The following is a 19,582-nucleotide window of genomic DNA, read 5'->3' on the forward strand; positions in this document are numbered from 1 at the left end:
AAAACAATCTGATGAAATAATTTAGGATGCAATCCATCTCAATGAAAGTCAGTGGGAGTGTGGTCATTGACTTCAAATGGATGTGGGCTGCAAGCAGAGTTACCTCAATGTCTGCTGTAGATCAACCTCAAATAGATAGCTCAGTAAACTAAAGCCAGCTGTTTGATCAATTGAAACAACTGATGCACTGCATGTGCCTGTGTTAGTGATTTGTTTCCAATGACATACATGCAGATGTATCATGTGAGCATCCAACCTTGTTATCTAGTTTTAGTTTGGAAATATGTAAAAGAGAATTGGGATCTCTGTAGAGAAATGTTGAATAAGCAGGTGATCATCCTATCACTTAATTGCTCCCTTGCCCAAGATTAACAAGAAATAGAATGTTATGACAGACCTCTTTCTGCTCCACATCTATATCTATATCTATATCATCTATTTTACCAGTAGTCACTTTCCTCCTTTAGCTCATTGTATTTAAACTTATACCATCAAGAACAACTTCTTTAACAAATGGAAATCAGCTCAATAAATTCCAATATGCATCCACTGATAAATTTTTAACAAAATCGTTTGGTATCAATTTTCATAGAGGTTGGGAAGCACTATCTGATAGATTTTTCTAAACTGCTATTATTGCTATTCAGTAAATTGCATATGCCATATATGTTCATATCTATTTATTATGCATATATATTTAATTTCCCATCTTGCCCTTATGTAACAGCTCACAATAATATATAAATTAAGCACTATATATATAGCACATCATATTTAAAGCTAAAGAACAGACAATCACAATAAAATTAATAAATAACAGTAGCCCACAATGACATTAAAGTAGCATTCTGTCCAGTAAAACCATAAAATCACCAACATAATCAAAGATAAAATAGAAGTCCAAATAAAATCCCTGAAATCATGGGGAAACAACAGCTAAATTTTCAAGGTCAGCTCAAAGACCTGCATACATATTTATTTTGCTTAGTGTACATGCTGGGATAACTGTCTTCACCCCAGAGTCCAGGATGAAGTCAAAGAATGCAGTATCACTGACTAAGGAGCCAGAGCCAGAGTCTGATGCCCTATGATGGCAGGCAGGCAGGCAGGAGCTTCCGGAACCAGATTCTGCAGCACCCATAGAACATAGATTCTCTAGGCATCTTTCCCTTGGTTAAAGAACCAAGTGCCTCCAAGTCTTTGCTGATCCAACAGTGCAGGAAGTGCACCAGGCAGAAGGCTTGGAAACACAGAAGTGCCTGTCTGGAGGTCAGAGAGTTGGCTGTTTAAAGATTGCAGTTCTCACAATAAAAGTGAAGCCTAGGAGAGGTGCTGCAACACCTGGCCTGCCTTGTCCTGTGGACTCGAGAAGGTCAGAAAGCAGCTACCAATCTGCATTTCTTTCCATGGTTGTATGTGACAAACTAAGCACATGTACTTGTCATTTGTGATATTGTACACAGAGTGCACATGCAGTCACATACATAAAAGCAATATCCATGTAGAGAAACTCATAAAATTTGGAACAATGTTTGGGAGCGAAGTTGCAGGCCCAGGAAAATCAAACATGGCAGATATAACTAGCGAGTGCTCCAATATCTCTCTGGTCAACCAGTTATCATCAGATTTATTAGCTCTTTGTGACATTGTTGTCAGACAGGTCACCTAGTGAAAATGAGAAAGGGAAGAGCACTTTAAAAGATGTATGGCTGCCTAGAAGGGATATTGCTGAATGATATGCACAGGAGACTTATGAAAGCTGCAGAACACCTGGAGAAATGAGGAAAACATAGGGGAGGACCACTTCTTTTTGAGACATTGAAATGTGGGATTTAGGGAAAGCAAGGCTTTCCGGAGCACCCAATGACAAAACGGCTGTTGTGGATCCTCTGGTTGACCTCACATAACAAACTTACGGATCCAGCTTTCTCACTGGTGACTTGGTAAACAGAATGCTCCACAGCTTATTTGCACAACCTGTAATAAGATTCACATGCTTTTTGAATGGTGTTGGGTGGTATTCAACTATAACCCAGAGCAGATGTACTGAAATTAATGGACATAACTTAATTATGTCGATTTCAGTGGGACTACTCTGAGTAAGACTTTGTTGAATACCAGCCTTAATTTTTGCTGGAAATGAAAATTAGCTCCCCATGTGTATAAAGGAGGTAGCGTTTCCCCCAAACAATCTCTGAAACATTTCAACTGCATTAATACCAAAAGGAAAAGAGAAAAAATTGGATGTAGGCATGATAAAAAAATAAAAGGATTTTAGGAAAGTACATGTGGGTGAGTGTGTGTAATGTATCTTTTAAGAATAAACTGTGCTTTATTTCTCTCTGTAGCATACCATATTGCTGATTAACCACTGCTTTCATAAAGTACAAGTGGGCCATTTAAACTGTTTCACCGCTGGTTAATGTACTGTATTGTGATCATTCTTTTTTTCCTATGGTACCTAGCTAGTGTTTTGTTTTTATTACAAATTCACCTACCCTTGTCTGCCGAGGAGAAAAGAAATTACACGACAGAGCCCCACAGCACATAAAACAGCAGAGATTCCTAAATAAGACCAGCCTGAAAGAGAAGCCTCTGCCTACCCGCACTGTAATGAAATGCATGACTACAGGAGATAATAATAATTGCAGCAATAGCTCGTTACAGCTCCCAGATGATTTGGTGCTGTCAGGAGTGCACTGTCCTCTTGACATCCCAGGAGGTGAGAAGCATCACTGACTGCAGGCCCTGATTGGTGCAGTGAAATATTGCTGGCAAAAATTAAAAGGTCTTGGTGTCAAAATAATTCATGATATGCATATCTTCCATTCTGATGAAATGGCTGATATCCGGATTAGCAAGATAATAAAACTGATCAGGCTACAGTTAAACAATTTAAGTTGGAGGGCTGTTCATTTTGTAGGTGTCACTTGTCAGATCAAGGGGTCAAAGCAGAATGAAAGGCTCTCCCCAGTAACCTTCTGATGATTTGGATCTGGAATGTTCTTCATGATTTGTCCAAAGTTTTCATCACAGCACTGCCGAAGAGCATTACCGCAGCAGGCTGCATTCTGACATTCAAATCCCAGGAATGACAGGTTATTAGGAGAAGAGAACCGGCTGTACATACATTAAGCCTCATATCTTTGACCTGTAATTTGAACTGATAGTGATATTGTAATTGAGTGAGTAAAAAGGGGGGGATTCTTTATTAAAACACAGGAAGATGAAGAAAACGTTTATTTTCTGGAGATTTATAGGTTCATAAAATAAGCCTTTTGATGATGATTTATTTTACAATTTTTGAAATGCTGAACTATGTGCTTAATATTTATTTGGTTGAACAGCTATTTAAAATAACACTGTCTCCCATCTATTTCCAGCTTGTTCTCCAGAACCTGCGTTTGCACAGATGGAAAGATATTTGTGTGATATTGGAGTTCATGTAGTGGAATAGTTCAAAGATTATTCTAATAAGATGTACCTATGGAAAAATACAGTGCCCGCTTAATGGCTATGGTGTTAAGGATCCCTTGGCAGATTTCTGCAGCTTGTGTGTAATGCACTGGGGGTTTTGAATCATGATTACAAGGAATGGGGGAAAGTGGGAACTGCATTCTGTGATGCTTTTGAATGGAAGGATGGCACATCTGTGAATTTAATGAGGTTCGCTTCTTCAGTGTTTGGTCAGACTCAGTATCATCTCCAGGGTCCCCCCTTTTTATCAAGGGGAGGGGCACTTGGGCAAGATGCCTTCAGAGGTCTCTTTCTCCCTGAGTAGGCACATCTCATAGGAACATAGAAAGCTGCCTGGTATTGAGTCAGACTATTGAGCTCAGTCTTGTCCACAGTAACCAGTAGCAGCTCTTCAGGATTTCAAGTAGGAGCTCTACCTGGAGACACAAGGGATCGAACCTGGGATCTTCTGCATACAAAGCAGGTGCTCTTCTCCTGAGCTATAGTCTCTCTTCAAGTCACCTCCTCTGCTCAAATGCCCAGCCTTGTTGCCTCTTGACCAGATCAGTGCCCATGCCCAGAGGGAAATGGCAAAGTGAGTGTTGGCTGTGGTTCTTTCCCTTTGCTGTAGTCCAGAGATGGCGAATGTGTGTTCTTCCAGATGTTGCTGAGCTACAGTTCACACCATCCCTGATCATAGCCTCTGCTGGATAAGGCTGATGGGATTTGGAGTCCAATAGCATCTGGAGGGCCACATTTCTCCAGCCCTGCTCTAGTCACTGCTCGCTCATTTGGAGAGGGCCAGTAAGCAGTCAGCAGCTTCCATGAGTGGGATTCATAGATTTAGGGGGCCTGGGGTTATTAGACTTAGTCCGAGTATGGACCTAGGTAGATGCCTGATGATGCCACTGAAACTAACCCTATCAGCCCTCCAGGACAAATGTACCTCCTCTGTAACTTCTAAACACCCCTTTGAGCCCTTTCTAGCCAGCTACAGTTCTCCTGTACTTTACAGGACAATTATTTTTTCAATGTAATGACCAAACTGACCTTTCAAGAGGTACATTACAGGAGGGATTAATTCTTATGGATATTCTGATTAGGAATAGCCTTGCATTGGTTCAGGATTGTTCACACTCACTGGCATCAGCTGTAGGGTGGCTGAGTGGGAGAAGGCAGGCAGACTCCTCAGAGGCCCTGCAGAGCGTCCTGCCCCAGCTCGCCCTGCCCCACAGGCAGCTGGCCTTGCCCCCGGGTGCCACCCCAGGCACCCAATTGGCTTGCTCCGCCGCTGACCCCCTTACGCCCTAACAATTCTTGCGAAACATGGGGGCAGTACAATGTGACTGCACAATGTGTTTGATTGAATTTAGCAAGATATGCTTAAGATTAAATTGGTTCTGCAAAATTGGTTTAAATCGTGGAATAAGCAAAATATTGATTCCTCCTTAAACTCAGCAATGCCTCCGCCTGCTTTGTGATTTAATGAACTGTATGATTTAACTAAAGCATCCTCCCAGTTCATGGAATCAACAACACCTTTTCTTGATTGCTAAATTGCATAAGATTTACAAGGAACATGGTCTAAGCTATTAAAATTCTTAAGCTTCATGGCTGTAGTCATTTTAGCATAAGCCTATATTATGTGAGGAGGAATATTCTCTGATTTCCCAATTTATATATAGGCTATAATCAAAAATTATTCATCTTTATTGGATGAATAAATATTGTAAGAATATTTGCTCTCTGAACAACACTGTCATTAACACTGTCACCCACAGTCTTGATAACAAACAGCCTTAATTTATCATTTGGGAATTCCAAAATATGTAAAAGGAAAATGTGCACATAAAACTATAATTGTGTTTAAAGTAATGGATCTGCAATGAAATCATATTCATAGCAAAAATAAATAACAGAAACCTAAGCAAATGCCTGAAGATAACAGTATTTTTTATATGAGCCACGATTATCCCCAGACTTGCTTTGCAAATAAGCAGAGCAAGCAAATACAATTTCCTTTTTAAAACACGTATCAGTGCTACCTTAACTACTTCAATGATCCCTGATCGGGATCAGCTGAGAGTTTCTTATTATGGTTAGAATACATAACCCACAACAGCATATTTTGTGATCTCCATGAAATTATTTTGATCTCAACTGCCTGCTTTGCTTGTCTTAACAACTCTTTTAATTTTTCTATGTTGAATATTGTTGTTCGTGTTAAGCCACATTCAGCTTGCAGTGCTTGAAGCGATTATGATCAGTATGACTGCTAATATCCCACCTAAGAGAACTGCTGTCACTTCTGTCTCAGCTGAATTAAGATACAGAAGAAACAGCAACACAAAATCTCTTATTTTACCCAACTGGAGTTGGGTAAAGCCAGCTTCAAAAATATCAACTTCTTGCAGGGAAAGCACTGCAGAAGTATCAACTACCTACATGGAAATCAGGTCTAGTCCTATGCAGTATCGATGGCCTCAGGTGTAGGGCAGGTGGGTGTCATCTGTATACAGTCATCTGTATACAGTTTCAACAGTATTCCTTGCATTGATGCCTTTTCCATTTACTGAACTCATCATGTTTGAAGCAGCCATGAAGTTTCTTTGTTTTGATTTAAATTTAATGCACACTAAGAGCACAGTGTGCTGTTGTGTGTGTATAAGTGAATGGTGCTTATTCTGAGTATTCTAACTTTCTGAAATATCTTGTACTTATTTTCTAGAAAAAGGGGTGTAGAGGCCCATGTCTGTGAGAAATCACCACCACTTGGTCTGAAAGCTCTAACGTTGAATCCTGAAGATGTGAGGGTTCCCTTGCAATTAAACAGTGTTGAGGAGAACATAGGTCTTTACCAGCTTTGGGTTACTTTCATGTTTTCTAATTTTGTATGTTCCAGAGTAAGCCCTGACATTAAAAACTGATTGTGAGCTCTAGCCCAGATTAAACCTTCATTGTATCCACTCTTAACATCTTGAATCTAAAATGCTGCTACAGCAAATGTTTAAAATCCAGCCTGTTCTTCATGAAACTATCATTTCACACATCAGTAACCACTTGATCTTTAAGCAGCTATAGAATTCCTCACCATTTATCATACCAAGAGAAAATAAACATAACTGGAGATGCCCTAAGCCCAGATTTAGGTTTCTGAACAAAGACCAAAATTCTACCCCAGAAGTGGGGAATCTAAGGCCTCGAGGCTGATCCAGCCTCCCAGATCTCTCTATCTGGCCCTTGCAGTGGTGTGCAGTGAAATTTTTTGGAGGGGAACAGTTAGGGCCAGAGACACCAACTTGTGAGGGTGATTAGCAGCAGAGGAGGGTGTCCTGGCATCACAGTGTGAGCATCGTGTCTCCCCGCCTAAGCCAAGCAGAAGCTTCCCAGACTTTGGGAAGGAGGTGGCAGGCCTCTTAAAGGATGCTGGAGCCCTGTTTTCTCTTTCCCAAAGCTGGACAGGTTTGGGGAAGATGGAGGGAGGGCTCTTGGAGCTCGTTGGAGCATCGCACCTCCCTCCTTAGCTGGGCAAAAACTTCCTGGGCTTTGGGAAGGAGGTTTCAGGCTTTAATACTGTAATACTCTAATTTACCAGGAACATATAAGGGACTAGCCTAGTCCCACTAGTCCACTGACCACATGCCACTGGGCCCTTGGAATGTTCCCTAGGCCACAAGTCCTCTCCTGAGACCACCCCCTCATTGGCTTGCTTTGCACCTGTGTGTTTTGGCCCTTGAAGGCGTCTTGTTTGCCTAGATGGAAGATAGAAAGGGATGTGAATTCTTTGTAGAAACTATCCTACTGTCCAAAGGTAAAATTAAAATTTCTTGCATCAACCACTTTTGTCTCTGGCCCTGCCACAGGGAATATAGCCACAGAAGTTTGCCCAGAAGAGAATATGCTTTGTTTATTTGTAGCTGGATAGACAAAGATTGCACTCAGATATGTTTTTGTTTTTTTTACCCATGCTATTACTGATAGAAACCCCAACCCAACAACAGTGATCCATACAACTTTTCCCACAGTGTTACATGCTATTGGGGAAACTTGTACTTTGCAGGGATCCTGCCAGCATTGGCAGGATGAGGTAACCTCAATCCAATAAAGGTATTTATTCAAGGCAAGAGGTTAATGTTAAGCAACCTGGAATCTATTGCACAAAACACAAACTGGGGAAGGTGGAACTCATTCAAAACAACAATAACCTCTTGTTGAGCAATTTGACAGGCGGTATTGCAGAATATATTTCAGAGGCCAGGGTGCAGCAGAAGGCAGCCAACTCACACTGAAGGTCAGTGTGGAAAAATATGACAACATTGTGAAAAAGGTGTGTCTAAGTAAAAAAAACCCAATAGATTGGATGACATTTTTTAAAAAAGCAGGGGATGGTCTGGCGGCACATAATGCATCTAGCTTGTGGACAGTAAGCAATTCTGGAATCTTGTCAGTGTCTGAAGGCAAGTCCTCCAGGGAACCCAGGCATGGTGCCTTGTGTTACCTGTTGGGTGAAAGGCAGGATATAATTAGGACTGGCCCAAAACATTTTGCTGCCCGAGGCATAGGTCAATATACCTGCACCCTGATATTCCATGTACAGAAGGTGACTGGAATTGCAGTTGAATGTTATTTCAGTTCTGGTAATGTGATAGTGGGTTTGTTATGAGGATGCAGAACAGCTCACATGGCACCCATATACCTGTCCTCCAATAGGGGTTACTGCCACTGGCCCTAGCATCTGCCACCTGAGTCTGTGGCCTCATTCTGCCTCATGATAGGTCTGCTCCTAGGTATAGACATTGGGAATAAACAAATAAGGTTTCAGATGATGTTCATGCTGCTAGGATGTCTCACTAGGCTCATTCTCACCTTAGTGACAATAAACCAAAGGGAGCTTGCTGATGGCTCCAAAATCCGAACTTTCCCTAATACCTTCTTCCTACAAGAGAGCAGGATGTGATGACAAGGACCTGCTTAGCAGACAACTGCCCTGTGCCTGGAGTTTACTTTGGCTGCACAGTCCATGATGATCCTTCCCAGGGCCAGTGGATGAAAGACTCAAATTCATAGGGCAGCATCAGCTTAGCTATGTTGTTCTTGTAAGGTAATCTTGTTGCAGCTGCTTTAATCCCACCTCATTGCTTCCCTGCAATGTAGTTAAGGATGCGGGAGGCATTTCATTCAGTTCCCATTTAAAGGTGAACCTACCTAATTTGCACTTCCTGAAACAATATGTGAACCGAAACAAAGCATCCATTGAAATTTGTACTTCTCTGAATTTTGCAATGCAGTGCTCCAGCTAAGTAATGTGTGCAAAAATGTATATATTAGAATATGAGATTAAAAATGCACATATTAGTGAAAATAGCATAATGAAAATGCATTATATTAGGGGAAATTACTCTGCAGAAATGTGTATATTGATCAAAACAGCTTATTGAAATCTGCACTAAATATGTACAGACTGATGTAGAAATGTGGAGAACTGAATAGAAGACTGGAAAAATGAGTAACTGAGAGGAATCAAACTTGACAGAGCCACCCATCCCATGTAAGAAACAAAATATTATCATGGAAAGAATAAGGTTTTTTTTAAAAAAAATCAGTTATATTATGTGTGAGATGAAAATATACTTTTAAACCTGACCTAAATCCCTGTGTGTCTTATGCATAATGCAAGGAAAACAGCAGTTAAAGGAATAGTATTTATATTTTGTAAACTGACAACACCTTCAACTTCATTTCTCATACACCGTATGAGGATAAGAACCTGTCAACACTAAAAATAGTAAATGATGATAATAGTAAATGCGAACAAATTTGATATGTTCTATAAATATTTTCAATTCAATATATCTGATAAGACTATATCTTACTTTGTCTGCTAGGAGTAACCACTTATGTGACAGTCACAGCCATGCATGCCATTTTTTTACATACATATGTTAATTTACATTAATATACATTTCCACGAGTGTCATATCTTGAAGTTATTTAATTTTTGGACTCAAGTTCTAAAGCTTACTTGATGTCTATTACAGGGTCTATGCTTTCTCCCATTTTATTTTTTCATTAGGATATAAAAATAGTCATGGGAATGCAATGTATTTCATTATGTTCTTAGAGTAAGGAGGGGTAAATCTAAATTGGGAGAGCATCACTAATTTTCAAGCAGAGTAATTTATTCTGCAGTATTTAAATGCTGCAATTTTCACACTCAGGCACATGCTGCCACATCTATCTTTCCCCGGGACCAGTCTCTGTCTTGCTCTTTCCTTTTCATCTGTGAGGGGGGTTTTTTTGGCATTTTTTTTTCATAAATTCGACAGATGGCCTCTTGATGAATCCTTGATAATACTGTCATGTAAAGCAGCTAAGGCTGGAAATCATCTCGCAACAATTTTTCATTGCTGAGAGAAAATTGAACAGAGACAAACATCGCTAAGTCCCTAACAACAGCGACCAAAATCCACTTCTTATAAATAAAGAGGACAGGCTTTCTTTGTAGTTCTCAGGCTCAACCACCAGTATCCGTGTAATGCCCCTTGATTTTTTTTTAAATACTACTTTTAGTGCATCCTTCAAAGCCCAGGGTTTTTAAAGTGTATTGTTGCTTTCATATTCAGAACATTTTCCAGGCTCTTAATATGTTTTTCCTCCCAGACCCCCTCCTCCCAGGTCTTTATAATTGTGGATCAGGTGAAGTTTGCTTCCCCTCATTTCAAGGTCATGCACCACTAGGACCATTTTCCTGACTCAGAGGGCACGTAATTTCACAGCCGTGTAGTCCTCATTAATCCACCCTGAGTGGGTGCTCAGGAAGTTCCAGATCACAGATTTGTTTTTGTCTTGTTCTCTGACTCAGTGCTTCACAAAAGGATTAGATTAACCTCCTCTTGATTGTATTTATATCTTACTGCATCAGGGTAGAAATAAAGTGATTTCTCCTCCTCTTGCTGCCGACCTCCTTTCTCTGCTTCTGGGACCGACACAATACCATTGCAAGGAAGAGTTGGTTAAAGGGAGCCTTACAGCAGCTGCAACACATTGCAGTCTATCTGAGCACATGGCGATTACTGCAGCTTCAGTGCTCGATCTCTTCCCACCCCTAGGCCCTTCTAGTCTGCTGTCATGTCCTTCTGAAAAACCATCCAATCCAAATCAAGGTGGAGCACATGTCCTCAGCCAAGAGAGCAAATAGTGGAGGAATTCCCTCACAGATGAGCCTTGCAGAAGAACGAAATGGTGATGTCTCAAATAGATATGGGGAGCCGACACATTGCCAGTCATAACCTCTTCCTTGTCGTGTGTGATATTTGTCGTCGTTAAAATTTATTTATATGGCTCTTCGTTACAAAAATATATATGCCGTATGGTTTACAAAATTAAAACAGTAAAACCAATGTGTCAATAAAATGACAAAGGCATAAATCCGGAACAACAAAACATTTCACATATAAATGAAATGGCAGAAATAATGCACAAATGCTCCAGTGACTTACATGACGCTCCCAACTTGCAAGGCTCAGGTAAGTACATTGATAGTGAAAGGAAATCACCGAAGGCATCTGAACATCTCTGAGTATGGGGAGTCCAATGAGCAGAGTGCTATAATGCAGAGAGACCTGTTCTGGGTTACAGCATACCAGGCAGCACCCATTAATGTCACCACAAGTGGGGCCCTACCCAACAGATCTCAAAGGCTGGGCTGGTAGATACTGGGAGAAAGTCAAAGTCTTTTAGGAGCCTGGAAGCATAAAGGCAGCCAGTGTGGGTCATGCAGAACTGGTGTAATGTAACTCCAGTTTGAGGAGGCATTCAATAGTTTGGCCATGGCATTCTGCACCAGCTTCCGCTTCAGAACAGCCTTCAAGGATAGCCGTACACAGAGTGCATTGCAGGAGTCCAAGAAAACATGAATCACCAATGGTGAGCTGTTCCAGTTCAGTCACAGCTGGAAAACAATCCTTAGCTGAAAATAGGCACTCCTAGCCACTGAGGTCTTTGGGGCTTCAAATGCCAGTGTTGGATAAAGGAGTGGCTTCATCTAGAACAGGACATCTACCCACTTATTGGACATGGAATCCACTCACAAAGTGCCTTCAGGATTCATCCTCAGTTCACTGGCCTTCATTCATCCCATTACTGCCTCCAGATCCTGGTTCAGCATCTGCACAACCATGCCTGATGCAGATGGTAAGGAAATATATTGTTGAGAATCATCTACAGATTGTGGATGTCTTGCTCCAAATCCTCGGATGACCTTTGCCAGAAGGATACATTGGTAGATGCTATCAAAAGCTGCTTAGTAATTGAGGATAGGAGATATTGAAATGGACTGGAGTCGTATCAGGGATGAGCTAGGAACTGTTCTTGGACTGGTGCTTACTTCAGGAGGATTTCTTGCAATTCTCTATGTAGCTATGAGAGTATGCAAGGGGAACTTAGTACAAAAATCACCAAAATGGAGGACCACATGTATTTGTCATGGTTAGTTGCAGGTTATTAACATTATTAGACATTATTATCCGTCGACAGAAATGAGGCTGCCCAACCCTGCTTTAATCTTTATCTGTGAACAATACAGTGGTACCTTGGGTTAAGAACTTAATTTGTTCCGGAGGTCCGTTCTTAACCTGAAGCTGTTCTTAACCTGAGGTACCACTTTAGCTAATGGGGCCTCCCGCTGCCACAGCGCCGCCACCGCACGATTTCTGTTCTCATCCCGAGGTACTATTTCTGGGTTAGCGGAGTCTGTAACTTGAAGCGTCTGTAACCTGAAGCATCTGTAACCCGAGGTACCACTGTATTCCTTGTTCTTAGCAATAGCAACTACATATAGCAGTGGCATATTCCTTATGCTCCTCTTGGGTCTCAATTCAAAGAATTCAAAGCCTGTGGATACGCTGTGCCCCTCTCCCTCATCTTTCCCAAGCACACCACTGCTGCTTTCAGGAATCCTAGAAACCTCTTTTTTTAAGCACTTAAATGCAACTGCTAATGGAAATTCATGATTTTAAATAATTTACAGTTCCATCTGGCTAGAGGAACACCAGGTGGAGACTGCAGATCAGGATGAGTCTAACTGAAGTGAAATCTTTGCTTAAAATATTAAAGCTAAAAACAAACATTTTTAGTGTCCACTGCAGTGAGCCCTCATCTCTTCAGTTGATTCATATTCCCCCAGAAGGTGATCAGTTACTCTTCCTGGGCTACAGTTGCAGTAGTTACTCAGAGCAGGTGCCTCGTGATGATGCAGAACAGAAAGTAGGAGGAGCCAAACACACAAGAACTTAGGTTCATGTGTTTGTTCAAGAATTTGTTTGGTTATTAGATTGTCTGCCATGTTTACTGCTCTCCCAGGTTGCAACTTAAATCACTAGGTGCTTATATGGAACATTTGGAGAACTCAGCTGGATTTTAGAGTGTTGTTGTGATTTTCCCATAGTTATGTTGTTGCCCACTGGATCCTGTACTAGCTAGTCTGCTCCAGCAGGGCTCTTCTTATAATTTCATGTACACCAGCAGCCAACCATGGAGGGTAGAGGAAAACACCCCACCCACTCCCATATTGGAGGCCATAGATAATTAAAAGCCAACGTGAAAAAGGAAATATTTTTGCCTGGTGCCAAACATAGACAATAATAGCTCCAAGTGAGCTTCCTTGGGAAGAACATTCCATAAGTGGGGAGCCACCACTGGAAAGGCTCCCCAACCTCTGTCACCAACCTCTGAATCTCGTGCGGAGGGGCCCACAAAGAAGGGCCTCAGATGACAATTGCAGAGTCTGGGTTCGTTCTTATGGGGAAAGACAGTCATTGAGGTTGTGACATCATAAGGCCCACTCAAAGGCCTGCACAAGTATTTATTTTGCTTAGTGTACATGTTGGTACACGTACCATCTGGTAGCAATTCAGTGGGGCAGGGACTGATGTTATGTGCTCAGACTATCTTGCCCCAGTGAGCAACCTATCCTCAGTCTTATCTAGTTTGAGCTTCGGTTTATTGACTCTCATCCAGTCCATTACTGAAACAAGACATTAGTTCATCACATCCGTTATTACACCTGCAGATGTAAATACAACATAGAACTGTGTGTAATCAGCGTATTGCAGACAAAATACTCCAAAAACCTAGATTCTCCCACTCAGCGGTTTCATGTATGTGTTAAACAACATGGGAGATAAAATTGAACCCTGAAGAACCACACATTGGAGGCTCCATAGAGCCAAACAGCACAGGCTTCTGGTCTACTCATAAGTAACATAGCACAGGTGGTCAGTGGCTGGGTTTCCTGGTGGTCAGTGTTGGATAATGATTCCAATGGAGTTCAATCTCCAGCCTTTTTAAAGTTTTTTGGTTTTTTTTACCCACATGTATTTGAATGATACCTGGTACTTTTCAACCAATCAAAGCCTAGAGCTACAATATAACTAGAGAAGTTTACTGTATCTTTCTACTGTCTAAAAATCTTGTGGAGGCTTTGGAAATTTTGGTGGAATGGAATGCTATTTTTTAAAACAAGTAATTCCTCATCACTTAAGAGCCATTATTTTCATAAACAGCCCTTCCCATATCTCATTAATAGTAATTCCTGTGCTGTCTTTGGAGGCTGAGGCAGAGCTAAGAGCTCTTCATCAGTACACATGAAAGAATTTGTGTCTTGTAAATTTGCATCTTAAGTTTCTTTATTATGGTGCTGTACAATAGGTGACTTTAAATGACCTTCTTGTTTCCATCCCCTTTGGGAAAACAAACAGCAATCTTCACTCCAAAATTCACTCTACACAATATCATTAAAGGGAAGTAAACGAATAACACATAGATTTAAATGTTTACTGGTTTGTGTCAGTGTCGGGTAATACAATGAATAATTCATATCAAACTAGTAGAATGTAGCATTTACATAAAATAATACTTTGCAAATATATGGTAAGTACTAATTACTTGCCTTATTTGCCATGACTATGATATTAAATATTCATAAAAATGTGATTATTTCTTTGATTTGGCAGGCATTTAGATTTCTCTACAGCTTTTCACACTGCTAATTTTAATCCAGTAAATTATCTGGAAGAAAACAGTATGCAGCCTAAAAACTGTTCAAAATTCACTCCCAACATTGAACACATTATGGACGTAATGATCCATTACAGCCAAACTTCAAGAAGGTCTTGAAAGAAACTGAGAATTAAACAAAGAAATATGGGGGCCATCATCATTATTTATCAGATATATTTATTAGTAGTTTTATTTCTTTTTGAATTCTTTTACACCCACCTACATATATATATGCACACACACATACATGTATGCACTCACTCACACACTCACGCACATATATCACCCAAATATTTAATGACTATGTTTTTATATAGATTAACATCTGCTCAGAAGTAAAGCTCATTGAGTTCTATGAGACTTTCTCCAAGGTAAATGGGTATAGGATCGCCCCTTATTGAAAGATATGTATGCACTGTGATTGATACATAACATCTGGATCATTTCCACCAGTTGCACAATGGCAATCTTTTTGTAGCATTTTATCATACTGCCATGGGCATGGGGGGTGGACTCCCCCAACAGAGAGATGAGGTTCGTGACTCTGAGGAGGTGGCAGATTGAGGGAGAGAATTTCCGTCAGCATGAGCTCCATAATACTTCCCCCCTGTACGTACACACACACACACACACACACACACACACACACCTTGTATGGAGTCCCTGGAGCAGTCCTGCCACTACTTCTATCACCTAAGAAGGTTGCTCTGCCCTCTTGCTCAGCCTCCAGGGACTCACTTTCAGATCTGACAACCAATGTCATTGGAGCCAATGACTGAAAAATTAGGCAGGAATCCTTTAAACCACAATGGGCTTCCCTGATGGTGAGTGGCACTAGCCACCCTGGCTGGACAGCTGCCTTTCAGTGACTTCCAGATCTTAACCGAAGCAACAACTCAGTCTTCTTTGCTTAAATTAAGGTTAGGAAACCTGTGGCACAGGTGTTACTGGACTCCAACTCCCATCAACCCCAACCATCCCTGGTCAAAGTTGAGGGCTGTTGGGAGTTGGAGTCCAATATCATCTGGAGTGCCACCAGTTCCCTATACCTGATATAGATCCTGCATATATCCAGGTGGTAACTCCATTGGGTCCTACTTGGAGATCTCTAAGGTACTCCTCTTTTCTGGAATTCCTGCTCTGGTGAGGAACACTCTGCAAGGAACAAGAATATCTGTCCATGGTCCTGTTCCTTGGCTTGAAATCATGCTCGGCTCTTATGGCCCTGCCCACAAACTCTGCCCAGAGCAGAATATATACTCATATCGCTGTAGCTTTGACCTCTCTGTTACCACAGCTCACTGCAATTTGTTCCCACTCTCTTCCATATCCATATATTTGTGCCATTTTAGTAAGCTTCTAGTTCCCATTGCACTGTGGCCCAAAGGTATAAAAAATATGGGAACCGTATTTTATAGAACTGCCTCATGTACTTTCCCTAAAAGACCTTCAGAGAGGGGCCATATCTCAGTGGTAAATTCAGTAAGACCCAAATTCAATCCTTAGCATCTCCAAATGTAAAAATAAAATAAAAAATCAGATACCAGTGAGTAAGAAAGACCTCTGTCTGGGCTTTGGAGAGTCCCTGCCATTTACTCAGTATAAAGCAGCCACATCTCCTGTTTTAAGAGAGGATGTGGTGACAGAAAAACAGTAGGGGAAAGGAATACAGTGGTACCTCGGGTTGTGTGGTACCTAGTGGCATAGTGGTACCTATGCTTCAGGTTACATATGCTTCAGGTTACAGACTCCGCTAACCAGAAATAGTACCTCGGGTTAAGAACTTTGATTCAGGATAAGAACCGAAATTGTGCTCTGGCGGCGCGGTGGCAGTGGGAGGCCCCATTAGCTAAAGTAGTGCTTTAGGATAAGAACAGTTTCAGGTTAAGAACGGACCTCTGGAACGAATTAAGTACTTAACCTGAGGTACCACTGTACGTCGGGACGTGGGTGGCACTGTGGGTTAAACCACGGAGCCTAGGACCTGCCGATTGCATGGTCGGCGATTCGAATCCCCGCGGTGGGGTGAGCTCCCGTCGTTTGGTCCCAGCTCCTGCCTACCTAGCAGTTTGAAAGCACCCTTAAGTGCAAGTAGATAAAAAGGGACCGCTTTCTAGCGGGAAGGTAAACGGCGTTTCCGTGTGCGGCGCTGGTGCTGGCTCGCCAGATGCAGCTTGTCACGCTGGCCATGTGACCCGAAAGTGTCTTCGGACAGCGCCCGCTCCCGGCCTCTTGAGCGAGATGAGCACGCAACCCTAGAGTCGGTCACGACTGGCCCTGATGGGCAGGGGTACCTTTACCTTTACCTTTTACCACTGTATGTCACACACACAAAACCTCATGGCACCGGGATCACAGTGTTCCATTGCACACAACAGCAGTCTCAGGTCTATCCTGAACTGTTTGGTGAGAAGGTTGGCAAATTGCAAATGGGATTTTCTCAGCACTCCAAACTATGCAGAAGGTTATTGGCAGCTTATCCCACAAACCCTCCTGATTCCATTCAATTTCATGAGAGGCTTTAGTTTTGCTGATTTGCTGAGCCTTAGATTAGACATAAAGAAGTGGAAGGGAGTGGTGGTGGGGGAGGCTAAAATATAAGGAATCCAGCTTTCGTTTTGTTCTACCGATTACCAGGGAGCCTGTTTTGATACCAACATGCAGTCCTGAAAAAATGTGAAGTAATAAAGAGAAGGAAAATGCATTTGATGCCTTTTGTCCAAGGAACATTTTTGTCATCATTCAGTTCATGCAACCAGAAGTGATACAGGTTTAGGGGACGGGTCAGGTTGGTGGAGGATGAATGGGCAGATTTGGCCCCCCTCCCTCATCCTCATTTCAGAAATAAAGTACTGCTAACTGGTAGAGGCAAATAAGCGCCACCATTGAATATGATTCCACAAATATGACTCCACCTGCTCACAAAGCCATTGTAGATCAACAGATACACCCAATTCTCAATAGGCTTACTAGGTAGATTGGTACACTGACAGTAGGTTCCTCAGAATTTTATAGTGGACACGGTTATGTAAAGCCCTGCTTGTTGAGGCAAGGCCCAGATGTCTGGTAAGTCAAGAACCTATGAAATCTCTTCATTTCTCTCCTCTGATAAGCCATTCATTTGAAACAAGCATTTTTCTTATGTTGAAAACAACCCTCCCCCCTTTATGTTATCTTGGTTGGGGGGGGTGAAGACCTTGGTGGTGCTGTGATCCCATAAGCTGTGTGGGGGAAGCCATATTCTCCGCATCGAAGAGAAGCCAAAGGAAAATGGCACAGACGAGGTCAAAACAGTTCACATGGCATATGAGCATCTGTGTGTGCCATCTGACAGGTCCAAAGGCAACTTGTGAGCTGTCTGTACAATATGAGGAGCTTACCAGAGATCTAGATGCTGCTGCTCGTAATGACATCTCCCATAAAGAAACTCGGTGAAGCTGGCACTCTGCTCACACATGAGCTGCAGGGCCGGAGGTAGGCTTTGCTGATGCCCAAAACATGGGAGGGAAGCGATGGATAGACAGACAGCCGCAGGGCAAAAAGTAGATACTATTACACAGTCCCATCAATTTTACAATAATTTTACATTAGGAAAATAACTGCTATGATGTGTGTGTGTGTATGGAGGGTTCATATATTTTATTTTATGTATTAAATTTATATCCCACCCTTTTCCCTGAAGGAGCCCAGGGCCCCAATCAACAAGTGACTATGCAATAAAAAGATTTTCTAGGTGTTGCTGACCTCCAACTCCCATCCCTGGCTATAGGCCATATTAGCTGAACCTTTTGGAAGCTGGGATACAACAACATCTGAAGTACCACAGGTTCCCTTATTCTAGGGTGTGACAGAACATTGGCAACTGCTTTATTTTTTAATTTATTATTATAGAGCTTGCTTTACCATAATTGAAACTCTTATCTGTCTTTCAATACTTATTTCATTTACAGAGGCATATAACAGATTTCAAAAACTAGTTATTTGTCGCTGTCCTTGTAGGCAGCCAGATCTAATGTAGCTGATCTTAAATGTATTCTAATTTGTTTCCTGAGAAGCGGGAAGCAGTGGAAGTGTAACATACTAGGAATTGTCTGTTTGTGCCTTTCACCCATTCAATTACTGCATCCTTTTCCTTCCTAAGAGAGCTCCCCTGCGTTTACTTTTTCATTTTGTTAACTTGGACTTTCAAATTGCCTCTTACATTTAACAGCTTTTCTGAGAATCTCAAATGTGAACTAGCAGTTTTTTTCTCATTTGGCACTTGCTAAATTATGATGTTTTCTCCAACTCTTAGCTCAAAAGCAGTACGGATTTATAGACATTTTTGCGGGGTCAATTCTGTGTCTGCAGACAGGGCCGAACCAATCCATGATATAATTCAGCTGACTTCACTGATTTAACAAGCTAAAGGCATTTATCTCAATGTGTTCTGCTCTGTATGAGGCAGGAAGTAACTAGTAGTAGCATAAAAGAAGGATGGCAGAGATTATCATAATGCATGTTAAATGTTGGAAAATATATATTGAGCAGGGAGAAACATGAATATCCTAGAAGCACCTGGGGATTATCTCCCAAGCTATACTACCTTTGGGTTTCTTTACTTTTCCTAAGCCATTTGTCCTAATTATTTATATTGTTATCCCTTTTTCTGACATGAATATGTATTTTCCAGGTAAAACTGCATGTTACCAACTTGGTGGAAGGACGTGATATGTTTGGCAAAATGATGAAACCAAGGGCGTTTAAAAGCAGATTTTGAAATGGTGCAAATTCCCTGCCAGACACTCCACACTCAAAAAAGGTCAAATGAATACAAAGTGTGCTTTGCTCTTTCTTTAACACTCTGTATCTGTAGCAGTTTCTCCAAGGGGCCAGTAGTTATTAGCAGCAGTTCAATTTGCTTGATTTCAGCCTCTGTGAGCTCGTGACCAGAACTTGTAAACAGTGGCATTAATGAAGGCATTGTGTGCAGGAGGCCCCGAGTACTGTTTCACGGTGTGCGTAGGCCCAAGAGACATGGATGATGAGGGAACTGCTGCAGTGACCTGCAACACCTGTGCTATATTTG

The sequence above is a fragment of the Podarcis melisellensis genome, assembly GCF_964234715.1.
Source record: "Podarcis melisellensis genome assembly, chromosome: 7".
In the NCBI taxonomy this organism is placed as follows: Eukaryota; Metazoa; Chordata; class Lepidosauria; order Squamata; family Lacertidae; genus Podarcis; species Podarcis melisellensis.